We start from the raw sequence: 19,171 nt of genomic DNA on the forward strand, positions 1-19,171 counted from the left end.
GAGCAGACTGAGTTAGCAACCAAGTCACTCACTATTTCCCACTTTGGTGTGATGTTATTTCATTTCCGAGCACAATTCAAAGTGTTGGTGCTGACCTTTAAAGCCCTAAATGGCCTCAGCCCAGTATACCTGAAGGAGCATCTCCACCCCCATCGTTCAGCCTGGACACTGAGGTCCAGCGCCGAGGGCCTTCTGGTGGTTCCTTCACTGCGAGAAGCCAAGTTACAGGGAACCAGGCAGAGGGCCTTCTTGGTGGTGGCACCTGCCCTGTGGAACACCCTCCCACCACATGTCCTCTTCTGGGGCAATGCATAAGTGGCTGCCCTATGTTTTGACACTCAGAGAAGCCCAGCCTAGTGGTCTGATGAAAATGTAACTTCTACGCTCTGATCGTACAGAAATAGCCAGTAATAATGGTAAGAGGCTTCTGATAGCATCTATACTTTTATCATACAAAAGTCGTCCAGGATAATTTTAACAATCTTCTAAGATGGAGGACATGTACCTTTTTGAAACTCTGGGTGGTATATTTCTGAGCTATAGAAATTTGGCAGCACAATATTACCATGTGGCTTAGATCAAGAAGAGTGGGGTCTCACTCCAAAATAATATATATTTACCCACTCAGCATCCCTTTGAAGTTGTCTGGCAGAACTGCACATTTTAAAAAGATACTGGTAATCTCTTTACAATAGTATGTGGCAACATTTGACTGGAATGTTGGCACTCCATTAATTACATGATTTATGGGACAGCCCTGGGAGTACATTTTAAACTATCTCTTTAAGCTAAAATGTAGGCTAAGAATGTGTTTTTCTTTCTTTCGTTAGTATCAAGACTAAGAATGTTCCAGAGAAAGCCATGCAAACGTAAGTCTAGGAATATTTCTGTTTGTTAGGGAGTCTGATTGTTTTCATATTACAGTTATAGTATGCAGCATGTATTAAGGCAATTGGGCATTCAAGTCTCTGAAAGCCAATATGGATTTGATAGAGATTACAAATCATTCTTTTAACACATGATTGAAAAATAGTTGATGTCCCTTCAGATGTCAAGGAAATAAACAACTGTCTGACTTTTAGAAGACATCAGAAGGCAGACCTGTATCGGGAATTTTTTTATGTCTAATGTTTTACAATTTTTTATGTGCTGTAAGCCGCCTAGAGTGGCTGGGGAAACCCAGCTAGATGGACAGGATATAAATAATAAAATTGTTGTTGCTGTTGTAGGAATTTATTAGGTGGTTTGCATAGAATTGGAACCTATAATTATTCAAACCCTGCAAACCTTCACCTTGCATATTGTGGTCAAGGTGTTATTGGCCTTTAGTTCGTTTCTAGTGAGGGGTGTTTCATCCACTCATGTTCATCACTTGATGGCTGAACCTTCAGTTGTTGACCGGCATGTTTGAAATAATCATTTTCACATCACAGTGTTTTTCTCCAAATTATTCGCACATTCAGCTGCAATTCCAGAACCCAAAATCCACAGGAGTATCATTTATGCAAGATGTGGGGACTGTGCACCCTCCTTTCCAGTTTCTGACCACATATAGCCAGCACACTTTTGCTATAGTTAAAGTTTCTATTCTTAGAAATAATTAAATGGGCCCATAGCATTGTTGAGAAAGCTATGCTCGTCTACGTATTAATGGACTACAACTCCCATCAGCCCCAGCCAACATGAGTTGTAGTCCAACCAGACACAGATGGTTACAGGTTCCCCTGCCCTGGCCTATGTACTTGGTATAGGTGGCAAAGGCACAAATCCCATTGCTTCAAAAAGTGGTGGCTGCTTGAGATGGGATAATGTGATCCTATTTATAATGAGGGAGTAAAAGTAACCACAAATATTCATAATAAAATAAACTGTGGTTTGTTTGTTTTTTCAATTTAATTGATTTTAAGCATACCCAAAAATGAACTGCAACATTTATGCAAATTATACCCCATCCCTATTCCCCAAATTAAATGTGGCATTAATTGCATGATTAATTGCATAATTAGTTGCATACTTGCAATTAAATGCTTAATCTCTAGGGAAACTCCCATTGGCTTACTGGGTAGTATTCAACTATTTTTTGCTCAAAGTAGACCAGTTGAAAACAATGGACCTCACTTAGTCATGTTCATTAATTTCAGTGGGTCTACTCTGCGTAAAACATAGTTGAATACCTCCCACTGTCTGTGCAGCATGGTCTCAGTCCTCGTCCCACCACCCCGGCTGTTATTTAAAAAGGAAAACCTAGGCCCATTAATTGAAAACATGCAATTCTCAATTAATGCCCCTTCAAATTTGACCCTTTGTATACCATTACCTCTGTAATCATCATCATCATCATCATCATCCTATCTCACTGGGATTTTTTTTTTGTGAATAATGAATAGCGGGAGTGGGAGGGAGAAGAACCTATGAATATCCTGTAGCTCTTCCTGGTTGCTTGGGATAGGATCTAGTATAAAGTGAAATTGAAATATACTCGGAGTCGAGAGTGGATTTCATGCTCTTTATTCAGCTCATAGTGGTGCGGAGGAATGGAAGTTCCCCCAAAATATCTGCTTCATATACATTATTTACACAACGGGCTGCACGTGATTGGCTAATTCCGGGATTCTCCTGTAGGCCAATCAGGTTGTGGATTCACTTCCACCTGGAGCTGGGTTGGGTGGCTCTTGCGGACCAATCATACTGCTGCATTGTTCTAGGACCAATCAGACTGCTGCATTTTGGATCCTATTCAACTCAGTACTTAACAGAAATCATTAAATGAGTTTCTTTTTCAAGCTTTCTGCCTGAAATATGTCCAAAAATTAGGGTATATGGGAAATGTACAAGTTTCGGTTTTCAATCAAGTTCGACAGAAGGTTTAATTCTGTGGTGAGCCATCCCCTTTACATTCAAATTATTTCTGTTTACCTCTGTTCTCTGGCCCCAATCCTGTCCCTGTTTTGCAACACACCCTGCTTCCCTGCTTGACAGGATGAGAGTACGGTAAAGGAATCCCATGTAACCTGGGAAAACTACTCAGGCAATAAGCCTTCCCTCAAAGAATAGGGGCTTTACAAGTATCCAAGGCCATCTCAATTCTAATTTTTGAGAGGGTATGTGTCTGAAGCTCTCGCCAAGACACACATAAGAAAAGTTTCTTGGGTGTTCATATTACACTCAAAATCTCTTGCAGTGCAGATAGCACAACCAGCCTATTCCCATGGTTGTTTTGCTTTATAATGTGGTAATAGCACCATATTTTGTGCCTGGAGAAGTTTAACGCTACCAGGCAGACTTTGCTATATACCCCAGGGATCTTTCTCATAGCAAGAAGTAGGTTCAGGTTTCAGGACTTCTAACAAAAGGTACAAATAAATACATTTTCCATTAAGCTTGAGGTTCTGAAACCACTTGTTTTAGAGGGACAATTCAGTGAGACCTGCACAAATGAAATACTTTTAGGACCTCAGACCCCATTTCTTTATTTTCATCACTTTTTACTCGGTGAGCGTTTTGGTAGGAAATCCTGCAGTGAGAGGCTGAAACCTTTGCTGGCCTTTTAAATGAAAAACAAATCAAAGCTTTCTCTCCACACATTTCAGAGAGGCGTGCTTTGTTTGTTTCTTGACCTTCAGGACTGGGCTCCCATGGTGAATCCAACGTAGCAGAAGTCATCTCCAACAGTTTCTCTGACATAGCAGTTACAACTTCTGCATATCCCTCAAAGCCAGCATCTCTCACCCACCCTTCTTGCCTGAAGCCCTGGATTTTCAAATATGCATTGATATAATATGCATATTTTAGGCAGGTCACTCCTATTCCCAACTTTCTTTACCATTGCTAACTGACTTAATCACATCAGAAAACATTATCTAAACCTCTATAGCTGTCTGTACTTGACAAGGTCGTGTTGAATGATTAATGCTAACTTTGGAAGCTTTGCACTATTTAAATTTTTTGCATAAAAGGATATAGGGATGCATATCTCATCTGCATGATCCACTTGATCCAGAAGTAAGATTCCTGACAGGAGTGAGGCCATAGAACTCCTGTGCTCAGAGATCTGCCCTGGTGGCCCATTTGCCAAGTTCAAGGTGGTTTAGTAGTACATAAAACCCTTAAAACTTGGGGCCAGTTTGCCTACGAGATTGCCTTACTCCACATGTGCCCCCTCGACTGCTCCGCTTGGCAGAATTGGCACTACTGCAGGCTCCACCTAATACTCGTTCTGCAGGTGTGAGGACGGTCGTTCAGCGTGACAGAGCCTGCCCTTTGGAACTCCCTGCCTCTTGAGATCAAGTTGGCACCTTCACTGTATTCTTTTCTGTTCTTGCTAAACAAATTATTGTTTAGGCAAGTCTACCCAGCTGCTTAGAAAGTAGGAGGTAATTTAAATCTGTTTTAGTATTTTAACTTTTGGGGTTGTGGATTTTTCTAGATTTTTTTATCCTTTAGTAGACTGCTTTGAGGGTTTATTTTTTCTTCAACCAAGTACAGTGGTGCCCCACAAGACGAACGCCTCGCAAGACGGAAAACCCACTAGACGAAAGGGTTTTCCGTTTTGGAGGCGCTTCGCAAAACGAATTTCCCTATGGGCTTGCTTCGCAAGACAAAAATGTCTTGCGAGTTCCTGCGGGTTTCCCCCCCTTTTCCTAAGCCGCTAAGCCGCTTATCAGCTGATCCGCTGATAAGACGCTTAACAGCTGATCGCTAAAAGCCGCTAAACCACTAATAGCGCTAATCCGCTAAGCTGTCAATGGGCTTGCTTCGCAAGACAAAAAAACCGCTATACAAAGAGCCTCACGGAACGGATTAATTTCGTCTTGTGAGGCACCACTGTACAGTGGTACCTCTGGTTACATAATTCGTTCTGGAGGTCCGTTCTTAACCTGAAACTATTCTTACCCTGAAGCACCACTTCAGCTAATGGGGCCTCCTGCTGCTGCCGCGCCGCCGGAGCGCGATTTCTGTTCTCATCCTGAAGCAAAGTTCTTAACCCAAGGTACTATTTCTGGGTTAGCGGAGCCTGTATCCTGAAGCGTCTGTAACCTGAAGCGCCTGTAACCCGAGGTACCACTGTAGCGCATACATTTTATGAAATAAATAAATAAATGAAGAAGAAAAAGAATAAGAAGAATATTGATTTTCTGTCAGCCTTCCTGATGCTGATTGAGTAGCAATTTTCCTATAAGGCAACTATCTAAAACATTGTAATTTGGTAATTTCACAGAAGAATTTCAGGACTGAAAGGGAAGCTGCTGCTTCTCCTTAGGAAATACTGGGCTACTTGTATTCCTTTCAGTGCTGGCATATCTTCCCACCCTCCCCCACCGCTAGACATCCCCAAAGCAGCGAACATATAAACTCTCATGACACTAGCGAAGAGGAAGCGAGAACTGACTGCTGTCTAAATTATTTCTGCTTTTACCAGAATAATGTTTCTACAGCTCTGCTATTGCTCGATCAAGGATAAACAGAAAGTTTCCAGTTCTGAGACATTCTTTTGGAAATGTGCAACCAGCTGGCGAGGCAAATTATATTCTTTCGGATTGTGAATTAATAGGGCACCATAACATTTCAAGCGTGTTAGAGAATCAGTGTGCTTTCTGGGACACTAGAGCACGGCAGCCCTATTATAACTGCCTTTGCAAAACTAAGCTACATTGAGTTCAAGGTGATTTACTCCTTGGTAAGCGGGCATAGGATTGGAACTCAAGACACAGTGAGCATTGCCAGATCAACATCCCAAATAGATGGCTGGTGCTGCAGTGTTTGAAAGAATAAGATGAATTATTGTTGTTGTTGCTTTATATAGCACCATTAATGCGTGAAATACTTTACAAGGGATGTGAGGGATGAGCAGTCACTGGGAGGAAGGCAGGAAGTTATGGGATAGAACAGTAGAGCTGAGTGTCGTCAGTGAAAGCCAAGGGATTTGAAGATGCCATGGAGGTCACACTCTGACCGACAATAGTTTCCTAGGGTCTCCAGAGAGAAGTCTTCCTCAGTCTTGTTGATCTGATACCATTTTTCTGGATATTAAGTTTGGTGTTCTCATCAAAGTTGCGTGGAATAGAATCCTATTGCGCTCAGCGAGACAGTTCTGAAGAAACATGCATATGATTGAGCTGGTTAAGTATATGTCTGGGAAAGTCTGTGACATTAATGATGAATCAGGACCAAATATCAATAATTTCTAGAAGGGGTGTTATTTTTTTTTAAATAAATATTTATTAAAGATTTTCTTAAAACAATAGAAAGAACAAACAAAATAACATATAATTTTTTCCAATATCCACATTTTCATCACTTCTTTGGACTTCCTCGCATCTCTCGTTCCTGCGTTCCAAATTTTCGAACTTTACCCAGCAATTTATCACCTTGTTTCAATTCTTATATTATAATTTTCTGATATTGTATCCCTAATTTTAGATAATTTAACCCAAACCTTAAAAGCTTAATTTTAACATAATATTTATCCAAAATTTATCTTTTCTTATATTTTCATTTATCTTCATATTCCTTTTAACTAACTTATTAGTGCCATATTGTTGATAATCTTACATCTTTCTTAACATTCATATTTTTGTAAATAGTCCTTGAATTTCTTCCAGTCCTCCTCCACAACTTCTTCTCCCAGGTCTCGGATTCTGCCAGTCATTTCTGCAAGCTCCATATAGTCTATCAGTTGCATCTGCCATTCTTCCAGTGTGGGCAAATCTTAGGTTTTCCAGTATTTAGCGACAAGTATCCTTGCTGCTGTTGTTGCATACATAAAAAATGTTCGGTCCTTCTTTAACACCCTCTGGCCGACGATGCCCAAAAGAAAGGCCTCTGGTTTCTTAGGGAAGGTATACTTAAATACCTTTTTCAACATGTGTGTATCTGAAGAAGTGTGCATGCACACGAAAGCTCATACCTAGAACTAACTTAGTTGGTCTTTAAGGTGCTACTGGAAGGAATTTTTTTATTTTGTTTTGACTATGGCAGACCAACACGGCTACCTATCTGTAACTAGATTTTAGAAAGACTTCCAGGACCATGATGAATAACAGTGGCGAAAGTTACTTTCACTTTCAGCAGACACTTGTCTCTGTTTTTTTATATGTCTGGATAGCTGAGGTGCCACAAAGTGCTTTAAGTGTTCCTGCTTCAATACGTGCTACCTCATACATACCCACTTCACCGCAGGATTTTTGAGGATTCTTCCAAATCTGATGCTTGCCCCTAATTTCAGGCCTTCATTGAAATGATAAATCTGAATATGAGATGGCAAAAACAAAACTCAAACTTTAGGTGGTTTTCAGTGCCAACTCAGTACTCCTTCCCCATTTCAAAAAGTTGTGTATTGGTCTTGCACTCTGCAATGAATGTATTACTTGCATATTTCTCCCTCAAGAATTGTGGTTACCATTAGCAACCCAACTCCGACAAAAACAGTAGGGTGGAAGGAAATCTGAACTAATAAGTTTTTCAAATCTCTCTAATGTATTTTTCTAAATAGAATCTTTCACACTGTGAAACTTTTCAAAACCCTTAAGATGCTTGAGCTGCCTGCGAAACCTCAAACAGCCACAGTGTTTGCTTATCCGTAATAATTATCACTTAATATGTGGTTTGGCTCTAAACTCTCCCAGTCTTATATAGATACATTGGTTTATTTCACTTATGGCTCTTGTGGCACAAGAAAGCCATCAATGAAATAAATGTATCTGTATAAGACTAGGGAAATGTTTAAGACATATGGTATGTTTTTGCTGATAGCTACACACAACACCCCACTCATGTGATTCCTGGAGCCAAATGAGAAATGGTTCAGTGTTGTTATTATCAAATATTCTGCCGAAAGTTGTGGTCCTTCAGCTTCAAAAGAGATAGGAGAAGAATGAATTTACCTCTTAAAGGATAGTCATGGCTAGACAGGGTGGATAAGGGACGACGTCATGGCTCCGTTAGAATGAATAGATGAGATTCTTACTGATTTCAGAGGAGCTGGAATACAGCAAAGTTGCTGTTTTTTATCTACTTTTCTCTTTTCTGGCATTCTTAGGGAAAGCAGTCTTGAGAACCTAGCTTGTTCACAAAATGGTTATCAGTTTTACGGAGGCTTCGGACTCGGCGTAAGGTTAGATTGTAGTTGGCATCAGTTTGTGAACATTGTACCCCGCTATGATTTGGTGTAGCCTGGTCCGGTCCCATCTTTAGTTGAAATATTTATATTTAAGCATTAAAGCATATTTAAGATTCCCCCCTGTCAGAGCCACCCGAGGTCCCAGCTCACAAGAGACCAAAATCCAGTCCAAGTTATATACAAAAGGTTTTATTGAAGAACATTGTTGTCGTTACGTCCAGGCTCCGTGGCTCAGCATCTGTTACCCTTAGATGTTTGAAGTCCCCTCTGAGTCAGTCCCGCCCCTGCACCAGCTTAAGAGGCTTGTACTGCTCCACCTTTTCCTCTCCTTCCTTTTCCGCAGGGTCTTCCTGCCCCCCTGTGCTCCCTCCCTTCGGGACTCCCCCGAGGCTGAGTCTTCTGACGCCTGCTCCCCCCTCCTTCGTGCTTTGGGACCAGGCTCCTCCTCAGGGCTCTCCTCATTTCCGCGCGCCTCCACATTTGAACTTGGCGCGCGTATGTTGCCTCTGACCTTCCTTTCGACCGTTACGCTACTCTCGGTACTACACTCCTCCCCTTCCGGCAGGACGTTCTGCTCCGAACTCCTTCCCCTCTCTGCTCCCTGTTCTGCTCCTTCTGACACACTGGTAACTCCACCCCCTTCACTCCGTTCCGACGGAGAGGCCGGTCCCGATCTCCAACCCCCACTGGGGATTCCCTCTTCGTTCCCCTGCTTCTGACTGCTTCCCTCTCTACTGCCCCTTGGCCTGACCAGGGGGGCTCCCTTTTGGGAATCCTCGGATTCACTTGACGGACTCACTGACAACCTCGGGTCATCGTCGTCCTCTTCCTCGTCACCCTGGGACCCCTCCCCCTCGCTCTCTGTCCCTGAAACCCTGACATCCATCCCCCCCTCGAAGCCCCCCCTTCCCCCCTCCCGCCCATCGGGTGCAGGTTGTAGGAGCTGCAGCTCTTCGGAGGTGGATGCAGGATACAGGTTGTGTACCTCCATATCCTCTGCTTGCAGTTCGGTGTATGAGTGTTCGAATTCGGGTTCTTGACCCAAAGTGTTCTCTTCTCCCTCTTCCATTGGTACCTCGTCTGGTGCTGCCAGCCAAGGTCCCGTCAGCCATTTCCTGCGCCAGTCCTCCTCTGGTTGCTCGTCCCACCAATAGGAGGTTTCTGTGTCCACCCCTGAGCACGATCCCCTGGGCGGGCTAGATTCTGGCGTTCTCTCCTCGGCTGAAGAAACCCCCCGGAAAGTACTGCCTGAGAGTGTGGGCGTAAAGAGCCAGTCATCAAAGTACTCGGCTGGCATGGGTCTATGCGGGAAAAGGGCATGGAACTCGTCTTTTAGAAGAGGTTCGTCTAAAGCGTAGCCCGGCACCCAACCGTTGGCACTGGCTGGAGTGCCCTCTGTGGCTAGAAAGTATTCTACCCCCTCTTCCCCCCATCTCGAGTCCAGGATTTCTGTGACCTCGTTGAGTGGTTCGGCCCTAGGCGCCCTCTCCCTCTCCTGTGACTTAGTGTGTAGTTGCGGGACTGTTTCAGACTCCTGAAACCTGTGCGGTGCCTTGTAGGGGGTGAGCACCGACCTATGAAATACCGGATGCACTCTGGAACCTTCGGGGAGGGCTAGTCGAAAGGCTACAGGGTTGATCTTAGCCTCCACTTGGTACGGCCCTAACTGCCTGTGCCCTAGCTTCTTCTTGGCCAACGACTTGGCTGGCATGGCTTGGGCGGCTAACCACACCCAGTCCCCCACCTGGATCTCCTCCCCCGCTCTCCTGTTTTTGTCTGCCTGCACCTTATATGCTTGCTTGGCCAGCTCCAAATGTCTCCGCAACTCTTCGTGCACCTCCTGCAGCTCCGCTGCAAACTGGTCGGCTTCTTGCGGCACCCCCTCTCTCGGTGCCCCGAACCCCGGGAAGGTTCTGGGATGCCGACCGTTGTTCGCGAAGAACAGCGTCACCCCCGTGGACGCGTGCTTCGTGTTGTTATAGCCAAACTCTGCCATCGGCAGGTAGTCCACCCAAGCTGCGGGTCGCTGATTGGCGTAACATCTCAGGTACTGCTGCATGATCGCGTTGACCCTCTCAGCTTGGCCGTTGGTCTGTGGGTGTCTCGCCGACGTAAGGTTGATCTTGACGTTCAGGATACCTAAAAGCTTCTGCCAAAAATTGGAAACAAACTGGCGCCCCCTGTCGGACAGGATGGACTGCGGCAGCCCATGCACCTTGAACACGTGATCAATGAAGAGTTTGGCAGTCTGCTCCGCCGTCGCCACCTTTGCGCACGGAATGAAGTGCGCCATCTTGGTGAACAGGTCCACAACCACCAGTACCGCTGTCTTCCCTCTGGAGCTGGGCAGGTCAGTAACGAAGTCCAGGGCTACCCTCTCCCACGGTTGCTGTGGCGTTTCCAGCGGTTCCAACAGCCCCGCTGGCTTCTGGTGTACTGGCTTGAACCTCTGACAAGTGTCACACCTGGCGACGTAATCCGCTACCTCTCCGCGCATCCGGGGCCACCAAAAGTCCCTTGCCACCAGTTCTATTGTCTTCTCCTTACCGAAGTGGCCAGCACTGGGGGCGTCGTGCAACTGCTGCAGAACCTTTGCGCGAAGCTCGTCGCTTGGCACGTAGAGGGCACCTTTGCGAGTTAGCAGTCCGTCGCGCAGTTGGAACTCTTCTCCACTCTGCACACCTCTGCGCAACTCCTCCATTTTGGACTGTGCGAACTGATCCACTTGCAACGCGCGTCGCACCGCGTCCAGATCTACTGCGATGGCAGCGCACGACCACGCCTGCGGTGCGAAAATGTGCTTGGCTGCTACTGGCGCCGCTTCATCGAGATATTGCGGTTTCCTGGATAGCGCATCGGCTATAACGTTGGAATCTCCTGGGATGTACTCTATCCGAAAGTCGAAATCCGCGAAGAATTCCGCCCAGCGCATGTGTCTCTGGCTTTGGAGCTTCGCCGTGCGCCAATACTCTAGGTTCTTGTGATCCGTGCGGACCTGTACTGTGTGCTTGGCTCCTATGAGGAAGTGTCGCCACGCTTTGAAAGCTGCGTGAATGGCTAACAGCTCCCTGTCCCATATGGTGTAGTTTTGCTCCGCCTTGCTGAGCTTTCGGGAGTAAAAGGCACCGGGTCTCCAGTCTCCATGTGGATCTTCTTGCAGGAGTACAGCTCCAACCGCCCTGTCTGACGCGTCGGTCTCCACTCGCATGGGCCTGCCTGGATTCACGTGCAGCAGTTGCTCCTCGGAGGCGAAAAGGCTTTTAAGCTTCCGAAAAGAGCGCTCCGCCTGTTCCGTCCACACGAACCTCTTCTTCTTGGAACTCAGAGTGTCCGTGATCGCTGCTGTCTCCTTTGCAAAACCTCTGATGAATTTGCGGTAGAAGTTGGCGAAGCCGACGAATCTCTGGACTTCCTTCCGATTGTGTGGGCTCTTCCAGTCCAACACCGCGCGGACCTTGACGCTGTCCATGGCGAGCCCCTTGTCGGACAGCTTGTAGCCCAGGAAATCCACCTCCGTCACATCAAACTGGCACTTCTCTAACTTGGCGTAGAGCCTGTTCTCCCGCAGTCTTTGCAGGACTTCCTTTACGTCCCTCTCGTGGGCCTCTTCCGTCTCCGAAAAGATCAGGATGTCGTCGAGGAAACACACACATTTCTTGTAGAGGAGTCCCGCTAGCACGTGATGCATAAAGGCTTGGAATACGTGAGATCCATTTTGGAGACCAAACGGCATAACTCTGTATTCATACGTGCCCAGAGGCGTGAACATGGCCGTTTTCCACTCATCGCCCTCCCGGATGCGTATGAGGTTATACGCTCCACGCAGATCCAATTTGGTGAAGATCTTCCCCTTCCTCACGGTTGCTAAGAGATCATCTATCTTGGGCATGGGGAAGGCCTTGGGCTTGGTCATACTGTTTATGAACCTGTAATCCACAATGAGTCTTTTTTGGGGCGTGTCTCTCTTCTTTACAAAGAACACAGGACTGCCCCCCACTGCTTTCGATTCCCGGATGAAACCACGCTTCAAATTGTGCTCTATGAACTCCCTGAGCTCTTGCATCTCGTCCTCAGACATGGAATACAGTTTTGCAGTCGGCAACTGCGCCCCCGGCACCAGGTCGATGGCACAATCATAAGGTCTGTGGGGCGGCAACTGGTCAGCTTCCTTCTCGCAGAAAACCTCCAGGAACCCTTCGTACTTGCTAGGTACTGCCTGCACCATGCCAAGTCGCAGCTGGTGCTCAGCCCCCTCCTTCTGGCAGGACTGGATGCAATTTTGAGCACAGTACGATGAGCAAAAGGTGATCTGGCGTTGGTACCACGCTACAGCAGGACTGTGTTTCTCCAGCCAACTCATGCCTAATACTATAGGCGTGTCAGACAGTTGGGTGACATTGAAGCTAATGACTTCTCGGTGATCTCCCATCCGCATCACCATAGGAGGTGTCTGTTGCACAACTTGCCCTCCTAGCAATTTCCTGCCATCCACTGTGACTACGTTCAGAGGCGTTGTGGCGGGCAGAAGCGCTATGCGATGCTGCTTGACGAATTGCATCCCCACGAAATCGGCATTGCTCCCCGAATCGATCGTGAGGGGCACTTCTAGGGTGGTCCCATCTGGCAACTGAAGTGTTGCAGTGAGCTGCACCGCTGGCTTGGGTGGTAAAGGGTCTGTGGGTTGCAAAGACGCTGGGGACTGTTCTACAGATTCGCCTGGCTGAGACCCAGCAATTCTGCTTGCAGCCAGGCATTGTCGTTTCCCTGAGGTTCCTCTTCCTGGATCACTTCTGCAGCTACCGTCGCTAAAGCTGCAGTGTGTTTCTGGAGCCTCTGGGGGCACTCTTTCGCCATGTGCAGTGCACTGTCGCAGATGTAACACTTCCTGGTCCCTCTAGGAGGCTTCGCCTTTACTGCACCGGAAACTGGGGCTCTGGCTGTTGCTTGAGCCTTAGCACCACCAAGTTCCATCGGCTCCTCCCCCTGCCTCCCGAGCGGCGAGGGATGTGACTGACTGAACTCCCTGGGGATGAAAGAAGACGTCCTCGCTGGTGGACGCACCTGATGTTCTTCCTCATTGTGCCAAGGACGTCCCTCGTGACGTATGCCAATCGCCAGAGCCCTCTGCACCACCTGCTCCAGGGTCTGAGGTCTGTCTCCCCTGGCAAGTTCGTCCTTTATGGGACCGCTGAGACCCTCCCAGAACAAATCCCTCACAGGTGTGCAGTCTTTCTCCCAGCGTAACGCAGTCAGTAAAGCAAAAAATCTGGAATGGTACTGACGCACAGTGGCTTTGCCTTGCCGCAGTCCAAATATCTCCCTGCGTGCAAGATCCAAATCTACGGTTGACTGGAAGCAGGCATCCATCGCTTTAATGAATTCATCAGAATCGCGGCGGGCAGGGCCATCTTCACGCCACAAATTGCGCAACCAGTCTCTGGCCGCCCCATGCAAGTGAGAAACAATAAACCCCACTTTCTCCTCCTCATCTTTAAAGTCATGACGAAGCAAGTGTAATGCATACAAAACGTCTGCTCTGAAACTGGGGTAGTGCTTCAGGTTCCCATCGAAGTGGGTGACTAGGCTGCCCCCCCGCCTTCCAAGTCCAATGCCCTCTGATCTGGACCCTGGGAACCCTTCCCTGTTTGCACGCTCCCACCTTGTTTGCAGGTCCTGGCAGCGCTTCTCCATTTCGTCATGCTTCTTCTGAGACGCAAGGACTGCAGCGGTGAGTTCGGAAACTGTAGTTCGCAGTGCTGTCAGCTGATCCTCCGCACTCATGGCTGTCACCGTTTGTGAGCTTTGCAAAAAAAAAATTGCGTTCTTTGTGAGGGGACTTACTGTCAGAGCCACCCGTGGTCCCAGCTCACAAGAGACCAAAATCCAGTCCAAGTTATATACAAAAGGTTTTATTGAAGAACATTGTTGTCGTTACGTCCAGGCTCCGTGGCTCAGCATCTGTTACCCTTAGATGTTTGAAGTCCCCTCTGAGTCAGTCCCGCCCCTGCACCAGCTTAAGAGGCTTGTACTGCTCCACCTTTTCCTCTCCTTCCTTTTCCGCAGGGTCTTCCTGCCCCCCTGTGCTCCCTCCCTTCGGGACTCCCCCGAGGCTGAGTCTTCTGACGCCTGCTCCCCCCTCCTTCGTGCTTTGGGACCAGGCTCCTCCTCAGGGCTCTCCTCATTTCCGCGCGCCTCCACATTTGAACTTGGCGCGCGTACGTTGCCTCTGACCTTCCTTTCGACCGTTACGCTACTCTCGGTACTACACTCCTCCCCTTCCGGCAGGACGTTCTGCTCCGAACTCCTTCCCCTCTCTGCTCCCTGTTCTGCTCCTTCTGACACACTGGTAACTCCACCCCCTTCACTCCGTTCCGACGGAGAGGCCGGTCCCGATCTCCAACCCCCACTGGGGATTCCCTCTTCGTTCCCCTGCTTCTGACTGCTTCCCTCTCTACTGCCCCTTGGCCTGACCAGGGGGGCTCCCTTTTGGGAATCCTCGGATTCACTTGACGGACTCACTGACAACCTCGGGTCATCGTCGTCCTCTTCCTCGTCACCCTGGGACCCCCCCCTCGCTCTCTGTCCCTGAAACCCTGACACCCCCTTTTTCAGGGGATGGGGTCAAGAACTCAGAACCAGAAGGGGAAGGACAAGCAGAGCCAGACTTAGCAGTGCTTCCACCAGATGAGGTCTGTGGGGTCAGGGACCCTCTGGCCTGAGGACGGGGCCCTGCCATCTGCAGCTGCAGAGGACTCGACTGCAGACCAGAGAAACCAGGGGCTCCCCCGCAGTAGGTGACTGAAGTGTGGGATGGGTTTTTATGGGAGAGGATATCTTAATTGCAATTTATCCCTCCAGGTGCCCGTGTGTGTGAGTTGAACAGTTTCAAAATCCCATCCTTGACAGCAAAATTATTATTATTTTTTTGAATACATTTTTATTAAAGTTATACACAAAACAGATATATATATATATATATATATATATATATATATATATATATATGCTTTCGTAGATTTTCACGGGTACAGGAATGCAGGTTTTGGTGTCCTCGGGTGTCTTCCCGTGTAAAAGTTGGGGTGTCTAGGCGACGTTTCGACGAGGTCTCACTCGTCATCTTCAGGCTGGTGCTTTCGGCTTCTTGTTACTGGAACAGAGCGGGATCTCAATGTTTGAGTTCCTATAAATACTGTAGAGGGGGTGTGGTGTCTAGCCTCCAATGTTCTGGGCAGAGAGGAAGTTCCCAGGCTAGTGTGCCTTTTCTTCTTTTGTTCCTTAATTACTTGAGAGATACCTTGAGTGATTTCTTGAGTGATATCCTGAGTATCACTTAGGTGGGTCATTAGGTGACCCACCTAATGACCCACCTAAGTGATACTCAGGATATCACTCAAGAAATCACTCAAGGTATCTCTCAAGTAATTAAGGAACAAAAGAAGAAAAGGCACACTAGCCTGGGAACTTCCTCTCTGCCCAGAACATTGGAGGCTAGACACCACACCCCCTCTACAGTATTTATAGGAACTCAAACATTGAGATCCCGCTCTGTTCCAGTAACAAGAAGCCGAAAGCACCAGCCTGAAGATGACGAGTGAGACCTCGTCGAAACGTCGCCTAGACACCCCAACTTTTACACGGGAAGACACCCGAGGACACCAAAACCTGCATATATATATATATATATATATATACACACACACACACACACACAGAAAAGATTACAAAAAAGGGGTCACTACAACAGAGATATACAAGCCAACTTTTTCCTTTTTCCAACTATACAAAGAAAATAGTTTAGCTACATCAAGCAAAAAAAAAAGAAGAAGAAGAAGAAGAAAGAAAGAAAAAGAAAAACACCCTGAACTCCCTTCCACCCTTTTGGTAAGTATCGAATATCTACTTCCATTACGTATTTGATTTTTAATCTATAATCCTAAATTCACTCGCTGGTAGTATTGTTCTAACCCCGCCAGTTCACATTAGACATTTATTCCAATATAGTTCCAGTATTTACTCCAGTTTTTCAGAAATTTCTGTTCATCTTGATCTCTTATTTTACCAGTTGATTTATCAAGCTCAGCATAATTTACCATTTTAATCTGCCAGTCATTTATGCTGGGGATGGTTTCCACTTTCCAGTATTGTGCCAACATAATTCTCGCTGCTGTGGTGGCATAGAGGAATATCGTCTTGTCTTCCTTTTTGATTTCTTTGCCCGTCATTCCCAGCAAAAAGGCTTCAGGTCTTTTGGGAAAAGTGTACTTAAGTATTTTTTTAAGCTCATTATAAATTAATTCCCAAAAGCCTTTCACCTTTTTACATGTCCACCATAAATGATATAGGTCACCCTCCACCTCACCACACTTCCAGCATTTCTTATCCTTTAATCTATACATTTTGGCCAATTTCACAGGGGTGTGGTACCACCTATATAACATCTTCCAAACATTTTCTCTCAGTGCCATACATGCTGTAAACTTTATGTTACAATTCCACACTTCCGACCACCTTTCGAAATTGATGTTATAGCCAAAGTCAATTGCCCATTTAATCATTGCCTCCTTCACCTCCTCGTCCTTTGTATACCATTCTAATAGTATATCATAGATTCTGGATAGGGTTTTGTTTTTGCCTTCTACTACTTCTATGTTAAATTTTGATTTTTTATCATCAAAACCCAACTTCTTCTTATCCTCTTTTAACAAATAATTCACCTGGTGGTATTGCAACCAACCAGTGAATAAGCTTTTTATCTCTTCATAAGGTCTGAGTTTGGGCCCTTGGTCTGTTTTTCTTAACATTTCTTCATAGGTGGCGTTTTTCTCCTCCATGTTTGTTTTCTTGACCATTAAAACCTCTATTGGTGAAATCCACCAGGGAGTCTTTCTTTCAAGGAGGTTTTTATTCCTTTCCCATGCTTGGTATATCGGTCCCCTAAAAATATGGTTTAAAAAGCTCTTGTGGACCTTCACTTTCCCATACCAAAGGTACGAATGCCATCCGTACCAATTATTAAAACCTTCCAGGTCCAATAGGTCTCTATTCTCCAGTTTTATCCAATGACATCGTATTAACCTTAGAAGACCCAAAAAATAGCGTAAAAGAAGCTTTACAAAAAATTGACGAATTTGGAGCCGTGGCAGGACTTAAGGTAAATAAAAATAAAACCAAAATGTTGGTCAAAAATCTAACAAAGGAAGAAATGATAGATCTAGAACGAAGGACGGAAATTGCGGTAGCTAAGAAAGTGAAATATCTTGGAATATGGGTCACAGCTAAGAACATAAATTTATATAAGGATAATTATGATGTCACCTGGAGGAGTATAAAGAAAGACATGGAAATTTGGGGGAGGATGAAACTCTCCTTTTTGGGGAGGATAGCTGTTGTTAAAATGAATATTCTGCCTAGAATGCTATTTCTATTTCAAACTATCCCCATACTTAAAGGCTTAAAACAATGTAAAGAGTGGCAGAAAGCCTTGGCGAAATATATTTGGCAGGGGAAAAGGCCACGGATAAAAATGAAAATTTTGATAGATAAAAAAGAAAGAGGGGGCTTTTCTCTCCCGGACCTAAGTCTATACTATGAAGCGGCTTGCATACTCTGGTTAAAAGATTGGATAAAACCTTGACAGCAAAATTAAAAGCATAGGAATTAAGCTGTAAAACCTTGTTTTGAAGAAGTCCAGCCATGAAGTAAGCTGGCTTCCCTTTCTTATCCCACTCAACAAAGAATCAGTGGTGTAGCAAGGTCAGGTGGTACCCGGTGCAGAAAATTTCTTGTCACCCCGCCCCCCACTGAAATCTAGTTGGACTCCCAAGAGGCTGTGATCTACCCGTTGTCATTGCCAGGAGTTGTTCAGCTTTTTTAAGGGAAGGATTGACCACTGAGCTTTTTTTAGGGGAGAGTTGGCCAAGGTTTTTGAGCTTTTTGTGGGGTTACAGGATTTAGGGAGCCCCTGCTTCTATCCTTCCCTCCACCCTCTGCTTTTTTGCTCGCCTGCCTCCTTCCTGTCCTCTCCCTGCCTGCCTGCCTGCCTGCCTCCTCCAGCAGCCAAGGAGTGTGGAGCTGTAAAAAACGGCAAAGTGGCGCAGCTCCCCCCTTTCCCCCAACAGTTCACAGTAGGCAGGAGTTGTGGGTGTGCGACGCGCATAATGTCCCCCCCCCTCGGTGATGACACACTCACCTTGCTCCGCCCCTGCGTCCTACAACAGGGATTGGTTCCAAGTTGTTTAGAGAAGGGAGAGCACCATTCAAGTCAGAAACACCATTATTATTATTATTATTATTATTATTATTATTATTATTATTATCTCCTCATAGCCTCCTAATTTTGAGAAGCTGGTAGATGCCATTCAGCCTCACTATTTTGGGTCAGTAATGTTTAACCACTACTTTGGTGAGTTGGCTTTTATGTATTTTCTGTGTGTTTCCCTTGTATTTCTATTTTATTTTCTATTCCATAGAGATAGTAACAAAATACTAGCCAGCCAGAATTAAGTTTGTCTTTTTATTTGTGACTATGCATTGTGAGATGGGACGCGGGTGGCGCTGTGGGTTAAAGCCTCAGTGCCTAGGACATGCCGATCGAAAGGTCGGCGGTTCGAATCCCCGCGGCGGGGTGCGCTCCCGTCACTCGGTCCCAGCGGCTGCCAACCTAGCAGTTCGAAAGCACCTCCGGGTGCAAGTAGATAAATAGGGACCGCTTACCAGCGGGAAGGTAAACGGCGTTCCGTGTGCTGCGCTGGTTCGCCAGAGCAGCGATGTCACGCTGGCCACGTGACCCGGAAGTGTCTCCGGACAGCGCTGGCTCCCGGCCTCTAGAGTGAGATGAGCGCACAACCCTAGAGTCTGTCAAGACTGGCCCGTACGGGCAGGGGTACCTTTACCTTTACCTTTTTATGCATGTGAGTGGCAGACATAGTAATTCAGAATTATTTCTGGATTCAGCTCTCTTTTGCTGTCTAGCTATGCTCCACACCAGCATACCAGAAGCAGACAACAAGCAAGACTTAAAAATGTCCAGAAAGGAAGTTTTTCAAATGTTTT

The 19,171-nt window shown here is 46.2% G+C and overlaps 1 long non-coding RNA gene across 1 annotated transcript; it reads left to right on the top strand.

Annotated features, from left to right (window-relative positions):
* The first annotated feature begins 294 nt into the window (after positions 1–294).
* On the top strand, positions 295–18,521 carry LOC310828712. The gene is made up of 3 exons (XR_014557081.1): positions 295–416; positions 831–869; positions 18,446–18,521. It is a non-coding gene; the product is annotated as an uncharacterized lncRNA (long non-coding RNA).
* Positions 18,522–19,171: the final 650 nt, after the last annotated feature.

This window comes from Podarcis gaigeae (genome assembly GCF_964106915.1).
Source record: "Podarcis gaigeae genome assembly, chromosome: 12".
Classification (NCBI taxonomy): Eukaryota; Metazoa; Chordata; class Lepidosauria; order Squamata; family Lacertidae; genus Podarcis; species Podarcis gaigeae.